We start from the raw sequence: 9,013 nt of genomic DNA on the forward strand, positions 1-9,013 counted from the left end.
GTGTATTCCTGTTTCTTGACAATTTTTGGGATCCACCAAGAAAACAACTTTTGGATGTGGTATGCTTAGTATTTTGTATGATCCACTGTAATGAGGAAAAAATTTAAGTTAGAACTGTCGTGTATATCTATCACTAATACCAAGTCATTGTTGTTAAATTTTGGTGCCCTTGCGTTCTCATTGTATTTGTTAACAGTCCTTCAACTGTTTGCTGTAAATGATACCTTACTACGTCCTTTAAATTTTCTCCCACCATCGTGAAGTTGTTTTGCCATTTAAATAATTTAAGCAAGGTTTAACCACACAGTCAAACACGTAGATATCTTAAGTCTGTTTCCACATACTACGCATAATTTTCCGTATGTGACATCTCTTCAAATTGTCTATATTGGTAAACTAGTTTTCGGCAATACTTAATTGTATTATCCTTCATAAACGTCGAAATAACGTCTTTGTTGTCGAAAGACAGTGCTCTCAACCCTAACACCATTAGCAGTATGATTGCATGCACGATATTCATCTCACTTACCGTAAGTAGATCCAATGCCAGATTTAAATTATTAAGGTTGAGGGAAATGCTTTATATGTCATCCTATGTTATCAACATCATTACCACTACCGGCGATGCTTAGTCACAGACGATAATGTCTGGATTAAAAAGATCATGTCATACGATGGAGAATTACCGCCTTCTCTGCTAACAAGAGACGAGTGAAGCTCTCGACAATAAACATTGTATGGAGGCACTCATAACCGTTGTATAGCAACAGTCTGAGACAGCTCGTGAACGCTTACGGATCGTTTGCTGTAACGAGGTAGATTTCTGACGAAGACTATCGCTGTAAGTGTGAATTATATTTCGTTTCGTAGTTCACCTATGCTGCCAATGATGTTTTATGTTGGAGTTTACAGAGGGGGTGGACAAAAATACAGAAACACCTCTCGAGAAGGGCGTGGCATACTTGAACATATATGCTGATGCCAGCCAAGTCCGTAGGTTGCACTGTTTTGTTCGACCAGGAGCGGCATCTGTGTAGTGTCGTCTGCATGCTGCAAGTGTCAGTCGCGAGCAGAACAATGTTCTCGGCAGTTGAGCGTGCATTGTAGCGAAGTTATGTGAACTGGTGCACGGAAAGATTTTCAAATTCTTAGTGCACGTACGGTGGGTGCTTCCGTAACCAACGTAGGCGAAATGTTTGATGGCTCAAAAGGCACCGTATAGAAGATTAGACTTATTCCGCATACAGGGAACGAAAGTTTGAGTTGAGTGTTCGTGACAGACGGTCACTGAAGAGGATCGTGACGAAAAACAAGAAGACGACAGTTACAAAAGTCACTGTAGAGCAGAATTTCTCAGTGAGGACCGCCGTCAACAACACGAAGGGGAATCCATATCCAGACAGATATAGGGCGAGCTGGAATTCCAAAACCATTCATCAGCGAAGAAAATGGCCACAAATGACGACGTGGAAGAAATTCGTTTGGTCCTACGAATCAGGTTTCACACTGTTTGCAGTTTGTGGCCGAGTTTACGTCAGAAGAGCGAAACACAGCGGAGGTTCGGTGATCATTGAAGCAGCCATGTCGTGGTATTCCAATTGTCCCATGATTACTCTGGAGTGTTGCACGTCTGCCAAGGGATATGGAACTATTTTGGCTGTTCAAATTCATCCAACGGTACACGTTTGCCCCCAATGCTGATGCTGTGTTCCTAGATGGCAGGATCCCTCTTCACAAAGGCTACACCGTTTTGTGAGCACCAGAGTGAACTATCGCATTTCCCCTGGCCACGACGTTCACCAGATCTCAGTGTTGTGGAGATTTTGTGATCTACTATGGAGAGACCGCAGTTATCTAAACTTTCCACAATTTCGATGGAAGACCGGTATAAGATTCCCTTGAAAGCCGTACACAACATATATCTGTCCATTCCGGGACTAACAGAAGTAGTTTTGTATGCCAACAGGTTTCCTACGTTGTATTACATATGACGAAGTGTTGTGATATTGGTGTTTCCGTATTTTTGTCCGCCGTCCATATCGCAAGTGATGGTGTCGATATCGCCTTTCGTTAGTTCGTCGCGGTTTTTCACTATGTGCGCTGATATCGCCTTTTGGATTTCTGTATTCGTATCCGTTTTTGGCTTTAAGTAACAGTATCGGTCTTTCACGCCGAGCTATGTAAGTCAAGTGATGTTTTATATACCAGTTACAGTTGATTTGCGCTAATTTGGTGGTTTTCGATATTTTGAAATTAACATGATACTATGTTGCCTGGTTGTTTACTTTCGTATGTTTAATGATTATTGTGTTATCTTCGCGCCATGGCAACGTGTAACGTTGAGCTATGTAAGTCAAATAATGTTTTATATACAAGGCATAGCTGATTTGTGCAAATCCTGGTTTTTTCAGTTTTTGAGACTAATATCATATCGTCATTCCACAATTGTTTAGTTTATTTTATTATCATTGAGATGTTACTGTTGTTGCTTCAGATTTTAGATACCAGTAGCTTCTAGCAGTTGTCTCCTAAGCTTTCAGTATTTTCTATTAAGAGTTGGTACACTCTCGTATGTGGTGTTTTTATGTTTGCCTCATGGCAATGTGTAGCATCTGGCGGATTAATATGACGTCGTTGGTCAAAGTCGGCAGGTTTTATTGAACCCTCTCCTTCTTCCAAGAACGATGGCGGAAAGGTGAAGAAGCGGTATTAAAATTATGGAAGAAAGGATGTAAATGATTAGATTCGCAGGCTACACTGTCGTCCCCAGTGAACGTGTGAAGCAATTACAGGATCTGTTGAAAAGACAAACCGGCTAATGAACTCAGCATGCAATACATTGAGAGTACACCAAACAAAGACGACAGAAATGACGCAGGTCAGAAATGAAATCAGTGACAAACTCAACTTCAAAATACGTGATTTGTTACCTTCGAAGCAAAATGACGCGTGACGATAGCAGCAAGGAACACAGAGACCGGGCAAAATGCATCTAATTCTAAGATCATATTTCACTGAGAAGGAAAAAGTTAAGGGACAGAAAACTGCTGAAGTATGTCAGTATGAACGGCTAGTGTTACTGTTTGCTCGGTGAAGAAGAATGGCGCAGCTGTGCCCTGTTCCTTCAGCGAACCTCACTCATTCACATTTTCACTATCTCCCACTTGTTACCGAAAATCCCAAACGCAAATGTTGCGCCTATTCACTTTCCCAAATGTGTGGAAATGTCTTGCTTAAGAGAAAACGACGTTTCTCAGGTAGTTGGAATTTCGCTCGATCCGGTCCCAAACCTCAACAGCAACTTCGTGGCGAAACTGGAAGTCATTTCGCTGCATTGCTTCCACAAATTGAATCTTGTAAGAGTGCAAGGGAAACAGATTATGCTGCACATTGTCAACGGTTGAGCGAGGGTTGTTTAGTTGTCGAGATACTTGACAACTGACTTAGATGGGCTTGTTTGTGAGTCTCTCTAATCTCCTCAACCACACCAACGAATATGCGTTTTCTGCCAGAACCAGACTATCTGTTTATACTCTTACTCAGTATGACCATACCATTCAATACCTTAGCTGTGTTAACCTCTGGTGGAGCTCTTAGAAATTCACGTTGGTAACATTTTTTGGACGATAATGAGCAATTGTTCATTTGTGCAATTTCGTCATATGATGTCATGATGGAGACCGTGGCTATTGTTTGAAGGCAAATATTGATGGTGTTGGGATAGCAACCAGCAACAAATTTACTTTCAGTTCCTTTGTTCAAAGGGTACCGTTAGCGGTTTCGAATCGTTGTGATTCATCCTCAGACGGTTTCCACGCTTTCTTTATGACTTGTGGTTTTTTTTTTACAGATTAATTGTCATAATATATAATTAATACATAAATATAAACACGCCACACACAGATGGTTGCGTTAAAGATTTTCGTTGCATGTGACGTACGTGAAATGTCGGTTTGGAGTGTTTGTTTTCATAACATTCGTTGCTGGGAACTCTCTTGATGTGTAGTCATGTCTCGAAATCATGTAACACGTGAGTCAGAGGAAACTGTATCGCTTAGAAATAAATTACGCAAAACTTTTTGGGTTGCTTCAAATGATGATGCAAATCAAAAGTGGTGTTTCCTTTTTTTTTATTTTCGCCATGCATTTCCATGCCGGTGAGATACGTCTGTTTAAATTTCAACTGTGAGCAGACTATTTTCAGTACAGACGACATTTCTGAAGGTCTACGGGGTGAACGTGGTAGGTTTCGTTAGTTGATACTAAGAAGAACGCTGCTGGGTAATCAGCAGCAGCTGTAGCACCACGAAACATCAACGATTTTTGAAAATCATCTCGTCTCTTCTCAGACGATGGGGGTGCATAGTGAGATTTTGCCAGCACCACATGCAGCCCAACTTTTCTTTTTCTGTTTATTTATTTTAGGTCATCAGTCTTGTAACTGGTTTGATGCAGCGCCCCACAAAGTCCTTTCCTGTGCCGGTATTTTCATCTCATAGTAGTACTTGCAACCCACGCCCTCAGTTGTTTGCTGGATGTACACCAGTCGCTTCCTCTACAGTGTTTGTTCCCTTTAGCTCCCACCAATACCACGGAAATTATTCCCTGATGTCTTACCAGACGTTCTACCATCCTGTCCCGTCTTCTTTTCACTATTTTACATATATTCCCTTCCCCGCCGATCCTCCGGAGAACCACCCCATTCCTTGCCTTATCAATTAATTTAATTTTTAACATTCTTCTGTACCACCACATGTCAAATGTTTCGGTTTTCTTCTTTTCCGGTTTTGTCTGAAATGCCCTTTGTGTCATCGATAGTGTTCTTCGCATGTCGTTCTTTCTTGCCTTGGCTGCAGAATTCCGGAACTTGGTCTACCTCGTGGTCACCAGCTCTGATTTCAAGTTTCTCTTAATCCTCGTTACCTTCGTCTTCGATTTACTCCAGTCCATATACTGTACTACAAAACTGTTCATTCCATTCGACAGAACCTGCAATTCCTCTTCACTTTCATTCAGGGTAGAAATTTCATCAGCGAATCTCGTCGCTGATATCTACTCACCCTCAATTTTAATCCAACTCTGGAAATTTTCCTTTATTTTCGTTATTGTATCTTCGGTGTATAGATTGAACAGTAGATGCGAAAAACTACGTCTTTGTCTTAAATCCATTTCAATCCTTTCACTTCGTTCTCCGTCTTCAACTCCCATTTTTCCCTCAGGGTTTTTGTACATATTATTTGTGACATGTTTACCCTATAGTTTACCTCTGTTTAAACATCATGCACCATTTGACGCTGTCGATCGCTTTCTCTAAATAGACAATTCCTATAAATGTATCTTGACTTTCCTTCAGGCTTCCTCACATTATCTAACGCAATATCAAACTGCCTGTCTGGTGGGTTTAACTTTCTTAAAGCCACACTGATCGTCGTCGAACACATCCTCAATTTTCTTTTCCATTCATCTGTATATTAGTCTTGTCAGCAACTTGGATCAATGAGCTGTTAAGCTGATTGTGCTTTAATTCCCGCACTTGTCAGCTCTCGCAGTCTTCGCAATTGTGCGGATGTTACTTTTCTCCAAGTCAGACAGCAAATCGTTTACAGTACCGCCATTGCTTTTAATTTCAACGAAGATTGTTTTTTTAACTTTTCTATATTCTGAGTCAGTCCTTCCAACAAGCATTCCTTTTTCAATTTCTTCATATTTCCCAGGCAAGCATTTATCAGTTAGATTCCTGCACTTCCTGTTATTTCACTCCTAAATGTCCTGTGCTTCTGTATTCCCGAATTTTTCTGAAAATGTTCTGCTTCTTCTTCCACGAACCAACTGAAGTGTTTCTTCAGTTATCCATGGTTTCTTCACAGTTACCTTCTTTGTACCAATGTTTTTCTTCCCAACTTCCGTGATTAGACTTTTAAGACAACTCCATTACTCTTCTGCGGAACTGCCTCCTGAGGTACACCTTACCACAGTGTCTATAGACTCAGAGGACTTCAAGCCTATGTCTTCAGCCCTTAGCACTTCCATATTCCACTTCTTGGCGCACTGATTCTTCCTGACTAGTTTCTTAAACTTCAGCCAATTCTTCACCACTGCTAAAGTATGATCTGAATCTATATTTGTTCCTGCATACGCCTTACAACCCAGTATCTGATATCGGAATCTCTGCCTGACCAGAATATTCGCTACTACTAGCTGATGTTTATTGCTGAACTCAGCTGGTCTTTTTCCTCTGATTCCTTCTGCCCTGGACATCTGCCCACCCTTCTCTCTCTTTGACAAATCCGTTGGCATAACGAGGGTGACTTCTCATCCTGGAAGTCTTGGTTGCTCACTTCAGCTCCAATAAGCGGCTATCGTACGCCTACAGTTAGATGTAGTACCCCATTTACTTCTTAAATCGACATCTTCGTCTAATAAACCTGTTGCAATCAAATTTTTCTTTGTTAAGGCTCTCGTCTGTATATTAATGCGCATTGCTGCAGGCAAAGGGATTTCCCACTATGGCGATCAGTCCGTGCGTCAAATGCTCAACGCTAAACGCAGAAGAGAATTTGAATATGTCAGATGGAAGGTCTTTCACAATTGACTTTGGTCACGGTTTCCTGTCTGCTTTATATACACCTGATTTTTCACTCGTGAGTAGAAATTAGGTCTCAAAGTCACGTATGACACACATAAATGAATGAAGGGGACTTATAGGATGCAGAAAGTGCAACCTTATGTCAACGGTATGATGTAGCCACCCGTTTAATTTTTTAAATCACCATCTCTATGCTCAGCCGGTTGGTTTGTGAACATGGTAATGATTCTGTGATATTCCTTCATTTGTTTCATTCCCTTATTTATGTACTTTTCTCACTTCTGTCTAGAGATTAACTAGCTCGGTCTGACAGTACAGTATATTAATGGAATGAGACCGTGTGTTTTCTTACTCTTTAAAATGTCTGTCTACAATTGATACTCAATTTACTAATTACAGAAAGTGTAAAACACACAGGAGATTGGATATAATGACCCGCCGCCATCTAGGTCGTTAGAGACGGAGAGCAAGTTCAGATGGCGTGAGCTTCAGATTTAGTCCGACGAAGCCTTTCTTCGATTCATTACCTCTGCTAACAGTGTCAAACATGTAGATATCTTAAGTCTGTTTCCACATACTACGCATAATTTTCGGTATCTGACATTTCTTCTGATTGTCTAATAATGGTAAACTAGTTGTTGGCAATACTTTATTGTATTATCGTTCATGAATGTCGAAAGATAGTGCTCTCAACCCTAACGCCATTAGCAGAATGATCGTATGCACGATATTCATCTCACTTACCGTAAGTAGATCCAATGCCAGATTTAAATTATTAAGGTTGAGGGAAATGCTTTATATGTCTTCCTGTTTTATCTACATCACTACAACTTCCGGCGATGCTTAGTCACAGACTATAATATGTGGATTAAAAAGTTCATGTCATGCGATGGAGACGTACCGCCTCCACTCTTAACAAGCGACGAGTGACGCTGTCAACAATAAGCAGTGGCTGGAGGCTCCAAAAAACGTTGTGTAGCAACAGTCTGAGACAGCTCCTGAACGCTTACGGGTCGATTGCTGTACCGAAGTAATTGCTGACGAAGACTATCGCTGTAAGTGTGAATTATGTTTCTTTTCGTAATTCACCTATGCTGCCAATCATGTTTTATGTTGAAGTTTGCACAAGGGGTGGACAAAAATATAGAAACTGCTCGAGAAGGAAATGCTTGAACATAAATGGTGATGCCAGCCAAGTCAGTAGGTTGCTCTGTTTTATTTGACCAGGAGCGGCATCTGTGCAATGTCGTCTGCATGTTGCAAGTGTCAGTCGCGAACAGAACATTGTTCTCTACAGTTGAGCGCGCATTGTATCGAAGTTTACGTAGCCGAAATGTTTGATGCCTCAAAAGGCACCGTATAGAAGATTAGACTTATTCCGCATTCAGGGAACGAAAGTTTGTGTTGATTGTTCGCGACAGACGATCACTGAAGAGGATCTTGATGAAAAATAAAGAAGACGACAGCTAAAAAAATGACTGTAGAACAGAATTTCTCAGTCAGGACCCCCGTCAACAACACGACGGGGAATCCATAACCAGGCAGATATAGGGCGAGCTGGATTTCCAAAACCATTGATCAGCGAAGCAAATGGCCACAAAAGGACGACGTGGAAGAAATTCGTTTGGTCCTACGAATCAGGTTTCACACTATTCCCAACTTGTGGCCGAGTTGACGACAGAAGAGCGAAACACAGTGGAGGTTCGGTGATCAAAATGGTTCAAATGGCTCTGAGCACTATGGGACTCAAAATCGGAGGTCATCAGCCTCCTAGAACCTAGAACTACTTAAACCTATCTAATCTAACGACATCACACACATCCATGCCCGATGCAGGATTCGAACCTGCGACCGAAGCAGTCTCTCGGTTCCAGACTGAAGCGCCTAGAACCGATCGGCCAACGCGCCGGCATACGGTGATCATTGAAGTAGCCATGACGTGGTATTCCAAGTGTCCCATGGTTACTCTGGAGTGTTGCACGCCTGCCAAGTGTTATGGAACTATTTTGGCTGTTTAGATTCATCCAACAACGGTACACGTTTGCCTCCCCCCTCCCCCCCCCCCCCCCCCCCCCCAATGCTAATACTGTGTTCCTAGATGGCAGGATCCCTCTTCACAAAGATCGCATCGTTTTGTGAGCACCAGAGTGAACTGTCGCATCCCCACTGACCACGACGTTTACGAGAGCTCAGTGTTCTTGAGATTTTGTGGTCTACTGTGGAGAGACCGCAGTTATCTAAACTTGCCACTGTTTTGATGGAAGACTGGTATAAGATTCCCTTGGAAGCCGTACGGAACCTATGTGTGTCCATTCCGAGACCAACAGGTTTCCTACGCTGTATTACATATGACGAAGTGTTGTGATATTGGTGTTTCCGTATTTTTGTCCACCGTCCATATCCGAAGTGATGTCGTCGATATCGCCT

Source organism: Schistocerca serialis, chromosome 1 (assembly GCF_023864345.2).
Source record: "Schistocerca serialis cubense isolate TAMUIC-IGC-003099 chromosome 1, iqSchSeri2.2, whole genome shotgun sequence".
In the NCBI taxonomy this organism is placed as follows: Eukaryota; Metazoa; Arthropoda; class Insecta; order Orthoptera; family Acrididae; genus Schistocerca; species Schistocerca serialis.